The 16,176-nt window shown below is 40.7% G+C and overlaps 1 protein-coding gene across 9 annotated transcripts in view; it reads right to left on the bottom strand.

Moving 5' to 3' along the window:
* LOC108707806 (syntaxin-binding protein 5-like) overlaps positions 1 to 16,176 on the bottom strand; it is a 178,895-nt gene that overhangs the window by 146,481 nt on the left and 16,238 nt on the right. The gene's annotated exons all lie outside the window — the stretch shown is intronic.

Raw genomic sequence — 16,176 nt, 5'->3', positions numbered from 1 at the left:
ACACCATGCCCCCTTTTTGTACCCCACCAGCCGGAATTTTTTTTGGGGAAAAGGTGGCAACCCTACTTATAGCTGTATTCTTTAATGTTCAACAGTGAATAAGACCAACAAACTGTGATCCTATGGTAAGGGGGTTATTTATCAAAGTTAGAATTTTAGAGCTATGTGAGCTTTTAAACCTCGAATGAACTTGAATGAACTCACAACTCGAATGGTTTCTAATTTAAGAAATAACCTGAATCAGTGAATTCAGGTTTAACAACCCGAAAACTTAAATTGATCAAGATTTCCGCAGAAAAACGCTCTAATTGATCGCGTTTTCGAATGAAACCCAGCAAAAAAAACTCAAACATCATGAAGGCCACACTAAATGGTTTGCTATGCAACCCCTTATGGACTAATGGGTGCATAGAAACCTGCACTTTTTTGTTAATATGGGAGTAGCTAGTCTCCACAAGGGTTGAGGGAGAGGCTGAGTACAGCAGTGTACCAAGCTGGCACTGGTCTTACCCACCTCGAAAAACTTCAAAGTGGGTTGGATCGTACAGCAACTTTCCCGGCCTCGTGTCACGGACGCGATGTCATGAGAATGATGTTTCTGACACAGACGCATATCTAATTGCTGCAGGGGTCCGTAAGTTTCCAGACAAGAGAGTTGCTATAGACCAGTGATCCCCAACCAGTAGCTCATGAGCAACATGTTACTCACCAAACTCTTGGATGTTGTTCCCAGTGGCCTCAAAGCAGGTGCTTATTTTTAAATTCCAGGCTTGGAGGCAAATTCTGGTTGCATAAAATCCAGGTGAACTGCCAAACTGAGCCTCAATGTAGGTTGACAATCCACATAGGGGCTACTAAATGGCCAATCACAGACCTTGTTTGGCACCCCAATAACATTTTTCATGTTAGTGTTAGTCCCCAACTCCTTTTACTTCTGAATGTTGCTCACAGGTTCAAAAGGTTGGAGATCCCTGCTATAGAGGAAGCAGACCATGTGGTCCGGGCCCCCCTTTTCCCAAGCCCCCCCCGACCACGAGGTCTATAGTTACGCTATAGGCTGATTATGTCTGTAAGCATTGTGTTATTATTCATTTGTGCACATTACATGAAGGGAGACTTTTCAAATTTACAATTTTGTTATAATCTATGGATGAAAATAATAGGTTAAGCTCTTGTGCACAGGGTCAGACTGGGGGCCCAAGGCCCACCAGGCTTTTGTCTCAGGGCACCCCTGAGCCCCGACCCTGACGTAAATCCTCCTCCGGACCCAGCTGCAGCCACCTTTGGCATGCCTGATCAGCGCCCCCCCACACGTGTGTGCACATACGTGTCCCTGGTTTTTAAGGACAGGGAGCAAGTCTGGGCCGGCCCAATCTGACCCTTCTTGTGCAGCTCCTCACTTTATTCCTTTATGATACAGGGCGATGCCCTAACATAGGTTATAGTTATAGCACTACATAACTGTTCTGGAGATGGAAATGTCAACATTTCTTCAAACTGACATTGAGCCTTTAATAGATAATAATTCCCAAGCAGGTAATTTCTGGAGCATGGGAAAAATTCTGCCTGCCAATGCGCTATTCATCTACATATATTTCTTCATAAAGCTAAAATGAAGCAGTAGAATTAGGCATGTTATACTTATTAAATGAGGTTGAGCACTCTTATGAGACATCCCTTACAGCCGACAGCTCTTGGTGTCGGCTACATCTCTCTCATGAATATACATCATAATTTCCAGTAGATACAAGCTCTCTAATAACTATTCATGTATTCAGGCCCTTTCAATGCATTGTTTTAGTCCAGAGCAATATGACATCTACACAGAGCTCGTTCATCAATCCATGAAATGTTCCATAAGCAGTCTTTGCAGTAATGAAGAAAGATGTCATACATCATATTAGCATGTCAATAACTGCAGATCTACAGCCCACAGTCAGCAAGTTCACATAGATTCTGATCTGCTTTTAAACAGAGATTCTACATTATTGACTGCACTATGTCTTCTTAAGATGACAAATCCAATAGAAAATGTATGCACTGAGAAACCTGCCTTGGTATTTTCTAGACATGAGTTAGAATTGTTTAACATCTGACACAATACAGCAGACATATGAATATTTGAACAGCAATAAACACCTCTCTGAACATATATACAGCTAAGGCTATAGCATATCCACAACTCAAAATGCTCAGCAGGCAAACTGAGGGATTCCATGGGATTCCAGGAAAAACCCTGGACTAGTAGCCTTCAAAAGCATTGTGGCCCTTAAACTGAGACATGGAAGTCTTTATGGAGCACAACTAATGTCCCTTTTAATTGTATATTAACGGGGAACCTATTACCCTAAGAAATAATTCCAAATTCTATTTTGTGGAGTTAGTCAAGCAAAAAAAAACTTCACCATAGCAATTGTATAAATCTTGTATCTTTCAGTCTTGGAATTCACAATCACAACAAGCAGGCACTATTTTGCAAACACTGTCATTAAGACAAGCTTTTTTTTATCATGCCAACATCTTGTTTATGTGCCAGAATGGGGCACCTGATACCCATGCACTGTAGATAGTGATTATATATATATATATAATACATAATATATATACAATATTTATTATATTTATATTCTTATATTATATATAATCTGTGTATAAAAAATATGTATATCTATGCTGAAATAGCTATTTGTACCTTAAATGCTGTTTAGTAAAGAGCCACTAGGGGCAATGACATACAGCTATCTGATGATTAATTATGATTCCGCCCATGAGACTAACGGTTAACCATTGGCTCATTTTCCTTTAAATACTGTTTATGTACCAGAAATAAGTTAGCCTATGATTAAGTGTCCTTTGGGGACACGAAACACGTTAGGCTTTTATTTTTTATACATGATGTAAATAAAGACTTTTGTATTATTTCACAAAAAAAATCTTTTTGGACTCCTGGATTCTACTAATTAACAGATTTTTTGTTGTTCCGGAATGGTGCCTGCCCATCATTCAAGGTTTCTGTGTAGCTCCCCTTTGCTGAGGGTTTGGGGCATGAGCACCCGGACCCATTATGGAAAGCAGTAAGCTTGTCCTTTTATTTAAAATGTCCATGCTTCGTATGGTTTTTATTGTATACAGTCCATCAGAAACCTAACAAATGGACGTATTGCTCCTTCAAAGCATTTCAGACCAATGTTCTCATGATTAGGTCCGGGATTACACACCAGGAAACCCTTGTTATCCATGAACAGGTATGGGATCCGTTATCTGGAAACCCAGTATCCAGAAAGCTCAGAATTATGGAAAGGCCATCTCCCATTTTATCCTATTTTGTCCAAATAATCCACATTTTTAAAAATGATTTCCTTTTTCTGTGTAATAATAAAACAGTAGCTTGTACTTGATCCCAACTAAGATATAATTAATCCTTATTGGAGGCAAAAATACAGCAAGTCTATTGGGTTTATTTAATGTTTACATGATTTTCTAGTAGACTTAAGGTATGAAGATCCAAATTATAGAAAGATCCGTATTTTGGAAAACCCCAGGTCCCGAGTATTCTGGATAACAGGTCCCATACCTGTATAAGCAAAAGTACCTTTATGATTAGCTTTGAAAAATCTTCGGTTTTGCCCTTCATTTGTGTTTTGTGCATTGTGTGATGCGTAAAAGAGGCTTTTTATTTGTAAATCCTTTCTGCACCTTATAAATATAATAAATATAAATAGAGAATATATATATATATATATATATATATATATATATATATATATATATATATATATATATATATATACATAATATGTATATATATATTTATTTATATTTACATTCTTATATTATATACAATCTGTGTATAAAAAATATGTATATCTATGCTGAAATAGCTATTTGTACCTTAAATGCTGTATTATGGAAAGCGGTGAGCTTGTCCTTTTATTTAAATGTTATTAAAATGTCCATGCTTCGTATGGTTTTCATTGTATACCTTTCTCTTTGGAGTTAAACTCTGTGTTAGTTTTCCACAAGAATAACCTGAAAGTGCAACTGTTTATATGGCTTTTAAAATGACAGTTTTTTGTTTAGTGACTTCATCTGAAAGGGAGTTATCCCAGTGTATGTTCTGTAGTGACATTCACAGCATGGTTAACATTATCAGATCTTTTGCTAGAGCAAGCATGAAATTGTCTTTTGGAACTTACTGTATACTGAACAAACATACAATATGGCCACTAATCCCCAGGATTTTCTCTCAGGTCACAAAAGCCAAAACAAAATTTTATTCTGTTAGGAGTTTCTAAAAGTTTTAATAGGGTGGTTCACCTTTAAGTTAACTCTTTGTATATTATAGAATGGCCAATTCTAAGCAACTTTGCAATTGGTCTTCATTATTCATTTTTTATAGTTTTTTATTATTTCCATTTTTGTTCTAAATCTTTCCAGCTTTCAAATGGGGGTCACTGACCCCATCTAAAAAACAAATGCTCTGTAAGGCTACAAATGTATCATTGCTACTTTTTATTTCTCATCTTTATATTCAGCCCTCTCCTATTCATATTCCAGTCTCTTATTCAAAACAATGCATGGTTGCTATGGAAATTTGGACCCTAGCAATCAGATTTATACAAACCGGAGAGCTGCTGAATAAAAAGCCAAATAACTCAAAAACCACAAATAATAAAAACCAAATGCAAATTGTTATCATTCTCTACATCATACTAAAAGTTAACTCAAAGGTGAACAGTGTCGGACTGGCCCACCGGGATACCAGGAAAACTCCCGGTGTGCCCAGGTGTCAGTGGGCACTTTTGCTTCTAACTATGTGGCCAATTTCATTGTCATTCCTTATTTCTTTATGGGGAAAAAATGCTTAATAATGGAAGAATAGACTGGTGGGCCCCTGGCATCTCAGCCCGACAATGAAGGTGAACAGCCCCTATAAAAAGATCTTCCACTTTATGTGTGTGTTGCAGAGAATTTTAATATAATTTGTAAGTGCAGTTTGTGTTGTCTTTATACTTTTGTTCTGCAGCTCTTTAGTTGTCAGGTTTATCTATATGGTTGCTACAGTCCCACTTACCCTAGCAATAACTGACTGGCAGATGAATAGTAGAGGGTGCTGACCTGCCCCACTCATGACGTCACAAAAGGGCTAGGGGGGGGGGCAGACGGTCACCTATAAAAATGGAAGTCGGAAACTGTCTAAGGTAGCAAAAGGTTCAGCGAGGTCGGCCCGAACCTGTCCGACTCTTAGCTTCCAGGCCGGCCTGCCCATCTCTAGTTGCCACTTTTTCCCGCAGGTAACTCCAGGCGGGAGGTGGGGCCGTGACATGATGGGGGTGGACTGATGACGTGGTGGGGCGGGTCAATAACAAATCGGGGCAGATCGATGATGTCAGGGGCGGGGTTATGATGTTGCAATCAGTGATTGGCCAATTGCAGCGTCAATCCTGCCTGGTTTTCCTAATTTAGAAAAAAGGGCAGGCAGTTTTGACTCGGACAGCCCTTCAACCTACACTGACAGGAGTAAACAGAGCCCTTCTCAATAATATCACAATGCTTGTGTAAAGGCAAGAGCTCTTCTCTATCACTCAGGCTTCACACACATTTGTAAATTTAAACGGGCTGATACTACAGTTGCAAACCCTTTAGCCTGTACATCAGGTTAGCCTCTGTGCTAAACCACCTTAACCCTTTTTACCTTAATATGAAATTATTGTATGAGGACCGTCTACCCTAGTATTGCTCTTGTCACATGTCCACATCTAATTTGAAAATATCTCCAACAGCCTCTTTAAACTGCGTATACATGTTAATGGCAAAAGTGCTCAGAAAAGCATCATAAGTTTACCTCAATTCATTTTTTTGGGGTTTAAATCCCCTTTAAGTGAAGAGATGAGGGCCGTAGCTTGGATAACTAATTGTGTATATGGAGGTAAAATGGATTTGATAATTGTGCTCAGTCCAGGTGCAAAGTTAAAAAGCGCAGGATTTCAGGATTACAGTAAGAGAAGCTGGCTCTGCACTGCACCTAAAGCGTGATAAGACTACTAATAGTCACAGAAGCAATGAAGATGAATAGAGAGCAGACAGGCTGCAATAGTCCATAGTAGTGCAGAGTGTACAGCTCCTGCTACCTGCACTGACATGAACATCTAACACTGCCAGAGCTTAAAATAGCAAGAAGGTCAATAAATTACCAAATATGATTTATTTCAGATTTGTGGCAGGCACTTTATTAACAATTCAAAGACTGTAGAGAGGATATTTGTCATGACCCCTATCTTTGAAAGATGCAGAACTATTCATTCATCACTGCACTATCTGGTACAGGCCTTTCAGATGATACAAAAATAAAGATGAAGGTACTAACTTTAAAGGTGCTTCATTCCCATGTAGGTTAGGACCTATTAAGAAGGAAAGCTCATACCAAATAATTCAACATAAAGAATTCTCCAGAAGCACCAGACTTAAAAACTTTCACCTGTTGTTTATAATCCTACTTCACAATACTGCAGTAATATATGAATGAATAACCTCTCCTAATATCACTGTAGATCAGGACTCAGGCAAAACAAAAGAGGGAGAGCTTAAAGGGGCGGTTCACCTTTTAGTTATTTATTAATATGTAGGGAAGTGTTATTTGCCCTTTCCCTAACTGCATAACCCTGTGACTTTAAATCTGGATCCACCAAAAGCATGGCTGCTGCTTGCACTGCAGTGAGACAGTTTTCAGCCACAGCCTAGCCAATCAGCAAGAAGGATTTGCTTCTGACCTTGTGACCTCTCTGAAAGAAGTTTGGAGCCAAAATGAAAGTGAGGCTTAGGTTAACCAGGAAGAAGAGAAGAGGAAAGCATGGACTAATACACTGAGAGCAGCCTGCAATCTCTCCTTCTCTCTTGTGAGTGTTCCTGCTGATTTATCTGAGTAGGAAGCCAGGGATTTCACCTATAGAATATTTACCCATATAGGGAATCCCATAGCCAGAGCACAGGGAGTTAGTTAACCCTTTCCAGTCAGCCATCATAGTGAGTGGAACTAGTGCAGCTGCCTGAGCTATTGCTGGGGAAGTAATCCCTGTAGGATAGATAGGACTTCAGCCCTGTAGTGAGTTGCCAGCGTGTACACTGGATCTGGACTGTGGATTTCCCATCAGCCTCCGTGACACGTGCAGTGGATCCTCAGGAATTTAGGAAGCCTTTCCCTACACCAGCATTCCAAGCACAGTGTGGATTAAAGCTGCCAGACTGCTTCCCTGTATCTGCTCTGCCTCACAGGATCTCTTTCTTCTTTCATTATCACTGGGAGTTGGTGAGACCTTCACTTTACACACCCCGGGGTGCATCAATCTAGTGTTGAAACACATCCCTCTTCTATTACTACTTTGGTATATCCCCTCAGACCCCTAGTGTGCACACTCACCATTCTTAAAGTGACAGTGGACATTTTCATACTAAGGGCGATACTTATTATATTGTCTTCTATTCATCGTATTATTGTTATTTCACTGTTCTTATTGCATTTGCATATATTGCATTTCTAATATTACATATTACTGCATATCTGCCTATTGTGTGGTTTATTGTCTGCTACAATTGGTACCAAAATCACTGCTATTGCAGTTCCCAGGGAGTTGTATGCCACCAATATCGGGTTTTAGCCCTGGGTGGAGGCACTTAACTTATCCGAACCCCGCAAATCTCCCACTTAGCGGAGGCTTGGGATCTATACTGTTAGCGCCACAGTGTGGCCCTGGATATTCCTGCCAAGAAAGGGTTACATTTTGGAGGCACTGCTGAGATTACGATTTGTAGAATTTCAGTCACAATGTCTGCTATTACCCCAGAAGGAGTTAAAATGTGGGCTCTGCAGGAAGGACTTAATTTGCCCTGTGCCTTTGCACTTGATCATATTCCCCTACAGTTACCAAATAATATGCTGGAACAGACACTGTCATCTTACCCAGGCCTGGCTGGTTCTGCTATAGTCACATCATCACTTTCACCTTTACAAGGATTGAAACAAGTGCTGTGTGTAGCTCAGTCTGAGCTTAACAGAGACAGTATACCTGCAATTATCTATCCAAATGGTATTTCTCCAAGGGGATGGCCTGTTATATATCCTCCTACTGTTCCTGCTATGCACCCACAATGCTCTTCCAGTCCCATGTCTGTGCAGCCAGACTCCTGCAGCATACTTATTGAAAATGACACTTCATACATATCACCTCAATATCCTAATTTTGAGTGGCGACCTCCTCCAGCACCTCACCCATTCACTAGCCTAGACACAATTGCACCTATATTTGCTGAAAGCATACAGAAAGTGACTGAAGCTAGTCTACGGTTATGGCAAGAGACTGTCTGGAGTGTAAAGAAGTATTTTTCTGGTACTGAACCAGTACCCAAAGGGGAAGAAGTGTTTACTGACTGGATAGAGTACATCCGCCCATTGTTAGAGGAATGGGAGGGAACTGATAAAATGAAGCAACGCAGACTAATGGAGCTAGTAAGACCCCCTGCTTTGATTTTCTTACAAGCCCATAACACTAAACACCCTGATTGTACTGTTAAAGATTTATTACAAGCTTTGATAACTCGCTATGAGAAATATGAGGATCTTCAACAACGTCTTGCTAAGTTTCAAGCTATGCGACAACTTAAAGGTGAGAGAGCATCTGTCTTCATTAGCAGAGTGTCTAACGAACTGAATTACCTCATATTCAAAAAGATAATTCCTGCAACTCAGGAAGTGTCTCAACTTCACAGGCAAGTAAAGTGGGGATCAGACCCCCATCACCCTGTCAATCTTGCTGTGCAAGCTTACATGAGATACAACCCAGATGCTGTAACAGGGGATCTCTTAAGAACTGCAGAGGAGGAAGAAGCCAGAATAGACTTCTATTATGCATCTTCTACCCAAGCTTCAGATTTAAATCAGAAAGCCAGCTGGAGCACCATTATTTCCTAAATCCCAGAAATTTTTCTGCGAGTATTGTCGAAAACAAGGCCATGACATCACTAAATGCCCTCGTAAGGTACAAGCTACTCCTGTGCAAAGCCAAGCTGGAGAATGTAACTCAATCAGACATAAGAAACGGAAGCCTAACCACCCAAAACCACTTGTTGGGGTAGGGCGGAAGTGCATCTTCCATCTGACTGTGAATGATGTTCCGACTACTGCATTATTTGACACTGGATCACAGATAACCATCATTGGTCGTCCTTTCTACCAGAAACATTTATCCCACCTACCCTTGACTCCAGCTGATGACATAGAGGTAGTAGGTGTGGGTGCCAAATCTGCTTGTATGGATGGAAAAGTGGAAGTTGATCTCCGAATTCCTGGGATAACTTCTGAAGATGAACCACCTCTCAAAGTGGTTGCTTATATTTGTCCTCCTGCTGCTCATAGGACATCTGCACCACTCATCGTGGGATCTAATGTGAAAGCAGTTGAAGATGCTTTTCTAAAGTTTCTGCAATTACAAGGCACCACTGATGTTTCTTCCTTCCCTGTGTCAGCAGCAGTAAAGAGACTGTGTCAAGCCTTTGTACCCGAATTTTGTCAGGGCCCTGTGTACAGACTAAACGGGCCTGCTATGGAAATTCCAGCTGGGCAAGCACGACTGATAAAGGTTACCAGATCTCTGCCTATGGAATGTGACACCCAAAGCTATTTTCTTCTGGAAACTCCACCTGAACAAGTGGCAAAGCATGGTTGGGAACTAATTCCAGAAAGAAAAGATTGGCGAGAGGGGATGCCCGAGTTTGATTGGGTTGTTCTGCAAAATCACAACCCTTGGCCTATTACAGTAAACGAATTTGATGAAGTTGGAGTGTGTTACTCGGTTCAGGAAGTTACATCTGAATCAGAAGTATGTTCTGCACATATTGAACCAAAAGATGCACCTCTTAATTTTGATTTTGGGGACTCTCCCATGCCGAAAGAAGCCAAAGAACTGCTAATTAAGGAGCTGAACTTCAGAAAAGATGTGTTCTCCACTGATGACATGGATGTTGGATGTGCCAAGAGTGCCTGTCATACCATTCGCTTAGCAGATTCTAAACCTTTCAGGGAGAGATCTAGGAAGCTGCCACCCCGAGACATTGAAGATGTGCGTACATGTCTGAAGAAGATGAAAGATCAGAATATAATCACAGATTCCAGAAGTCCTTATGCTTCCCCTATTGTGGTGGTTCGGAAAAAGGATGGATCTGTTCGTCTGTGTGTGGACTACCGTACATTAAATCGGAGAACCATACCTGACCAATACACTTTGCCCAGGATTGAAGATTCCTTGGAAGCTTTAAGTGGCAGTAAGTGGTTTACAGTGATGGATCTTAGATCTGGATACTATCAAGTACCCATGTCCCCTGAGGATCAAGAGAAAACTGCCTTCAGTTGTCCTCTGGGATTTTACCAATTTACCCGAATGCCTCAAGGTATTTGCGGGGCCCCCGCCACATTCCAGAGACTTATGGAAAAAGTATTGGGAGATCTATGCCCCCGAGAGTGTCTTGTATACCTTGATGACATCATTGTGTTCGGAAGTACTCTAGAAGAGCACCATGAAAGACTCATTCGTGTGATTGACAGACTTCAAGAAGAAGGTCTAAAGTTGTCTATTGACAAATGCAAATTTGGCCGTACCTCAGTACACTATGTGGGACATATTGTGTCTGCTGAAGGCGTATCCACTGATCCTGCTAAAATAGAAGCAGTGGTGAATTGGCCACAACCAAACAACCTCACAGAGCTTAGGTCATTCCTAGGGTTTTGTGGCTATTACAGAAGATTTGTGGAGGGATATTCTAAGTTGGCAAAACCCTTACATGCCTTACTGACCCTCACCTCAACTGATGAAAAGGCTGCCAAAAGTTCCAAATTACCCTTTGGGGATAAGTGGACTGATGCCTGTACTGAAGCCTTTGCTGCTTTGAAGAAATGTCTCACAGAAGCTCCTGTGTTGGCTTATGCAGATCCTACAAAGCCCTATATCCTCCATGTGGATGCCAGCTATGACGGCTTGGGAGGAGTTCTTCATCAAGAGTACCCCGGAGGATTGCGTCCAGTGGCATATATCAGCCGAAGTTTGACTCCAAGTGAGAAAAACTATCCAGTGCACAAGTTAGAGTTTCTGGCACTTAAGTGGGCCATTGTTGACAAACTTCATGGATACCTGTATGGAGTACCATTTGAAGTAAGAACTGATAACAACCCTCTAACATATGTTCACACCACAGCCAAACTAGATGCCACAGGCCACAGATGGTTAGCAGCCTTATCCAACTATCAGTTCACACTTAAGTATAAACCAGGTCCCAAGAATGTAGGAGCCGATGCCCTATCTAGAAGACCTGGCCTACCTGCTACTTCTGAGAATGAAGAGTGGAAAGAAATTACACCCTCAGGAGTAAATGCCTTTTGCCTAGCTTCTGCTGTAAACAGAAGGAAACTCAACTTCTCAGACTTAAGATTAGTGGATTCACTGGGTGCCAGACCCAATTGTGTTCCGGATGCTTTCAGCTGCCCTGCAATGCTAGGGATTGATCAGTTGCACCCTTTGAAGAAAAAGGATTTGATCACAGCCCAGCAAGCTGACCCTATCATTGGACCCCTGAGGAAAGCTGTCCTGCAAAAAGACCAGGAGTACCTTAAGAAGTCTCTGCCTTCTGATAGCACTATCCTTTTGAGAGAATGGGAGAAGTTTCAGATAGACAATGGACTCCTGTATAGGGTACTACTATACCATGATCATCCTGATCGACGTCAATTAGTTCTTCCCAAGAGGTATAGGCAGTTTGTGCTCAGAAACCTGCATGACAAACATGGCCATTTAGGTATCGAGAAAACCTATGGCTTGATTCAAGATAGGTTCTACTGGCCTAAAATGAGAGAAACTGTTAATGATTATTGCAGAAGATGTCTGAGATGTTTGCAAAGAAAGACATTGCCCATAAAAGCTGCACCTCTGGAGCACCTGAAAAGTTCAGGGCCCTTAGACCTTGTCTGCATGGACTTTCTCTGCATTGATCCTGATACTAAAGGTGTTGGAAACATTCTGGTAGTCACTGATCATTATACCCGCTATGCTCAAGCATTTCCTACCAAGGATCAGAAAGCTGCCACTGTTGCTAAAGTCCTTTGGGAAAAGTTCTTTATCCACTATGGATTTCCTGTCCGTCTGCACTCAGATCAAGGACGTGATTTTGAGAGTAAATTGATCAAAGAGCTTCTGCAGCTACTCAATATTAGCAAAAGCAGAACTACACCATATCATCCTCAAGGAGATGCACAACCAGAAAGATTCAACCGCACCTTGCTAAATATGCTTGGTACACTTCCTGTTAAAGAGAAAAGATTCTGGAGTCGCCATGTTAGTACCATGGTTCATGCTTACAACTGCACTCGTCATGAGACTACTGGATATTCTCCCTACTTCCTCATGTTTGGCAGAGAAGCACGACTACCAATAGATCTTTACTTTGGAGTGTCAGTAGATGGTATGGACAGTATCAATCACTCTCAGTATGTTGCTAAATTAAAGGAAGACTTGACTAGAGCCTATCGCCTTGCTGAGGATAATGCTTCCAAAACTAATCAAGGCAACAAGAGAAGATATGATGCCAAAGTACGCCACAATGAACTTGTTCCTGGAGATAGAGTGTTACTGAGAAACCTAGGAAACCAGGCTCAGCATAAACTAGCTGATCGTTGGCGTACAGACTTTTATGTTATAGTTGATAAACTGCCTGGTATCCCTGTCTACCGCATCAAAGGTCCAAGGGGGTATCTAAAAGCCTGGCACAGAAATCATCTCTTACCCATACCTCAGGTATCTGACTCAGAGACTGAAAATCAAACAGACTCTACTGTTAGTGATGATCCCTCTGATGCTGAGAATTCACAAAATGACTTTGATGTTTCAGTAGATTCACCTGCAGCAATTCATGCCGATGATGATGAACAGCCAACAGTTGCACCTACTAACTCACATGATGACCAACCTCCATCTGCAAGGACTTTGAGCCCAGACACCCCAGACTTTGTTCCTGCTACCCATTCTGGACTGAATCAAACTCAAAATTCAGTAAACCCAGCCTCAGGACTGCCTGCTAGGGATGTGCGGAGGGGAGGAAGGATAAGGAGGCCTCCTAGTGCCCTCACCTATGATTCTCTAGGAGTACCTAGCTATACTTCTCAACCTTTTGTTGGATATGCTGTACCTTATCAAAATGGTTTGAATGTGCCTTGTGTTACTGATGTTCAATCTTTGCTAAGAGAAATGCACCAAATGATGAGTAGATTATCTTCTATGATGTCTGTTGCATACTACTAATTTAATTTCTCTTACAGCAACCATTGTGACTTGATAGATCTCAGGAGAGACTATTAGAAGTGGATGTTATTACTGTTTATAACACATTGCATATTGCTTGTTTACAATGTTTGTACCCTTGCTGGGCCAGAAGGGATTTTCCGGGGGGAGAATGTAGGGAAGTGTTATTTGCCCTTTCCCTAACTGCATAACCCTGTGACTTTAAATCTGGATCCACCAAAAGCATGGCTGCTGCTTGCACTGCAGTGAGACAGTTTTCAGCCACAGCCTAGCCAATCAGCAAGAAGGATTTGCTTCTGACCTTGTGACCTCTCTGAAAGAAGTTTGGAGCCAAAATGAAAGTGAGGCTTAGGTTAACCAGGAAGAAGAGAAGAGGAAAGCATGGACTAATACACTGAGAGCAGCCTGCAATCTCTCCTTCTCTCTTGTGAGTGTTCCTGCTGATTTATCTGAGTAGGAAGCCAGGGATTTCACCTATAGAATATTTACCCATATAGGGAATCCCATAGCCAGAGCACAGGGAGTTAGTTAACCCTTTCCAGTCAGCCATCATAGTGAGTGGAACTAGTGCAGCTGCCTGAGCTATTGCTGGGGAAGTAATCCCTGTAGGATAGATAGGACTTCAGCCCTGTAGTGAGTTGCCAGCGTGTACACTGGATCTGGACTGTGGATTTCCCATCAGCCTCCGTGACACGTGCAGTGGATCCTCAGGAATTTAGGAAGCCTTTCCCTACACCAGCATTCCAAGCACAGTGTGGATTAAAGCTGCCAGACTGCTTCCCTGTATCTGCTCTGCCTCACAGGATCTCTTTCTTCTTTCATTATCACTGGGAGTTGGTGAGACCTTCACTTTACACACCCCGGGGTGCATCAATCTAGTGTTGAAACACATCCCTCTTCTATTACTACTTTGGTATATCCCCTCAGACCCCTAGTGTGCACACTCACCATTCTTAAAGTGACAGTGGACATTTTCATACTAAGGGCGATACTTATTATATTGTCTTCTATTCATCGTATTATTGTTATTTCACTGTTCTTATTGCATTTGCATATATTGCATTTCTAATATTACATATTACTGCATATCTGCCTATTGTGTGGTTTATTGTCTGCTACAATTGGTACCAAAATCACTGCTATTGCAGTTCCCAGGGAGTTGTATGCCACCAATATCGGGTTTTAGCCCTGGGTGGAGGCACTTAACTTATCCGAACCCCGCAAATCTCCCACTTAGCGGAGGCTTGGGATCTATACTGTTAGCGCCACAGTGTGGCCCTGGATATTCCTGCCAAGAAAGGGTTACAAATATGTAATAGAATGGCCACTTCTAAGCAACTTTTCAATTTAGTCTTTTATTTATTTTAAATAGCTTTTTAATTATTTGCCATTTTCTTTCGACTCAAATGGGGGTCTAAATAACAAATGCTCTGTAAGGCTACAAATGTATTGTTATTGGTACTTTTTACATCTTAATTACATCCTCACCTATTTATATCCCAGTCTCTTATTCCAAAACCATTAATAATAAAAAATGGAAACCAATTGCAAATTATGTTATAATATCACTCTCTGTATCATACTAAAACCTAAAGAACTGTTGAGAAAATGAAAATTTAATATAAGCTTCAGCATACTGAAATACAAAGTTTTCTAAATATAATCAATTAAATCATTCTGTACTGTTTCTTAAATAATCAAGTTTATCTTCAATATCCCTCTCTCAGCATCTGTTTCTCTTCATTCTGTCTTCATGCAGCAGTTGGGTGTCAGATATTCACTGACAGTTATATCCAATATATCTTATAGGGGGGCTCCTTTTGCCTAGAAGATGTATTAGAGCTCACTCTATTAAAATCCCCAGACATCATGGGGCACATTTACTAAGGGTCGAAGTGAATTTTAAATGAATATTCGAATTCAAAAACTTTGAATTTCAAAGTAATTTTTGGGTACTTCGACCATCGAATAGGCCAAATTCGACTTCGATTCGAAGTGAAAATGCTTCGACTATTCGACCAGGATTTTTTTGTAAAATTGTACGATCGTACAATCTTAAAAAACCTTCAAATTCAACTTCGAATGTCGTACTATCCTATTCGATGGTTGAATTTCGAAGTTTTTTTTACTTTGAAATTCGACCCTTGATAAATCTGCCCCAATGTCTCTCTACATGCAGAATTTGTGCAAAAGGCAGTTATTTTGTTAGATTTTGTTTGTACTGGTATCAGTTATTTGAGTGAGCTCTAATACATCTGGGAAGTTACATTCCTTAGTTATCCTTTATGTCAGTGACATCATATCCGGTATTCCAAAAAGTCATAAGCAAAAGTCAAAACACTGGTGTTTTTTCATATATTGGGGCAAATTTACTAATGGATGAAAGTGAAAAATTGTAGTAGTTTCACCAAAAATGAAGATTCTCCTTAACATTGTCAATTTGTTGAGAATACACCAAGTTTTGGGGAATTAACTTCTCAGTGGTGAAAATTCTCTTTGTATTGGTGTAAATCCACCTATCTTCTCCAGTTGAACTTTGTCCAGTGAAAATTCTAAAAATTCACTAAGAGCCCAAGAGCATGTTTTACGCCAAATTTCTCCAGGTCCAGGCTGGCGATATACTATTATAAAGATAGAGCAGCCACTTTTAAATCTCATTATCAACATCCCCAAAAATTATTTAGGAAAATTCACTACTATTGTATGGGGAAAATACGCCAGGAGAAAATTCACCACATTTCTTTTGAAAAAGTACTTACGATTTTTAAATAAACAAATGATGCGTTGGTAAAATTCACCTCTAATACAATATACATGCTGCATAAAAACTGCAAAATAA

Source organism: Xenopus laevis, chromosome 2L, assembly GCF_017654675.1.
Source record: "Xenopus laevis strain J_2021 chromosome 2L, Xenopus_laevis_v10.1, whole genome shotgun sequence".
Classification (NCBI taxonomy): domain Eukaryota; kingdom Metazoa; phylum Chordata; class Amphibia; order Anura; family Pipidae; genus Xenopus; species Xenopus laevis.
The sequence above is the reverse complement of the archived record's forward strand: the minus strand, read 5'-3'. Positions and strand labels throughout refer to the sequence as shown.